Here is a 1,319-nt window from a genome sequence, read left to right as displayed (position 1 = left end):
GGGGGTCGTTAAAGGGAATAGTTGGCCTGGCTGAATAGGTGAGGTCTTCTGCTCTCTTGTAAAGGGGTTTGAGCTGCCATGATAGTGATCACGCTGCCATGGCAACGTAACCCCTTTACAGGGGAGCCGCAGACGTCGCCTATTCAGCCACATTTCAAGCAAAACTTCTTTAAACTTGTAAACAAAGTTCAGTGGATTGTTTTTTAACTTTTTTAGAATGGCATTAACAATATAATAGTTTTGTCAAAATACTTTCATTTGAAAAGTAGTTTTAAGCTTCTTTTTGTTTTTTTAAGTTTCAAGCATTTTTTCTGTTTAAAAAAAAAAGTTATTTTTGATCAAACTTTGTGGCCCCAGTAGAGCTTCATCAGGACTACGAGGGCGTTCACTGAGCAACCCCCCCTGATCCGGTTCTTTGATCTAGCTCAAGTGTTGCATCTGCATTTATTTAGATCTCTTTAGATTAAGTGGAAAATTACAGCTCTGAACTAAACCTGGTTTCTGGTTTAAAGGCGTTTGAACTTAGTAAAGTTTAAAACGGAGCCTGTTGAGTGTCTATGGAAGAAAAACGGTGTCATTGGAAGCTGCCTTTTGTTCAACACCGATTTTTAAACACAAAATTTTTTTTTAACATCGAATTTTAAACACTAAATTTTTTTGAATGAGGAATTATTTTATTTCTTTTTTTGTTAAACGGATAGAATTACGAAACGTCAGTTAGCTACTAACAGACAGCTATTAGAGTTTTTCCTCTTGTCAGACTGGGTGAAACAGCTGAGCCGATCACAGCTAGTACGGCACCCCTGTTCTTTCAAGAATGAACGATGTTTCCAAGGTGATGCAAAATCAAAAGCGGTATAATAGTCACTGCTTTTCCTTCAGACAACTCACAGGCTTCTGTTAAAGCAATAAGTTCAGCAATCTGGGCTCCAGAAATAACCAAAAAGAAGAGTTTCATGAAGAGAACAAACCTGGTTAACAGCAGTTTCAGGGAAGCAAGAAGCTGAACCATAGTGATGCTTAATGAGGCATCTGGAAGCCACTGAATACTGACACCTGCTGGACATTTAAATACACTACAGGCAGCAGATTGGACAGACTAAACTGAATTGATTTGATGACCTGCTACAATGATATCATTGAAGTTATTGTAGGTTAAATTGTATTAATTTCATATGTATGCTTAAATCTAAAATATATTTGATATTTTTAGATTCAAATACGTTTCAATTCAGTTTATTTCTATAGCTCCAATTCACATCATGTCATCTCAGGTCACTTTCCAGTTCACCAGATCATCCAGTCAGATTGATTCAAAG

Source organism: Cyprinodon variegatus, unplaced genomic scaffold, assembly GCF_000732505.1.
Source record: "Cyprinodon variegatus isolate N-32 unplaced genomic scaffold, C_variegatus-1.0 Scaffold3963, whole genome shotgun sequence".
In the NCBI taxonomy this organism is placed as follows: domain Eukaryota; kingdom Metazoa; phylum Chordata; class Actinopteri; order Cyprinodontiformes; family Cyprinodontidae; genus Cyprinodon; species Cyprinodon variegatus.
Note: the sequence above shows the minus strand (reverse complement) of the source record.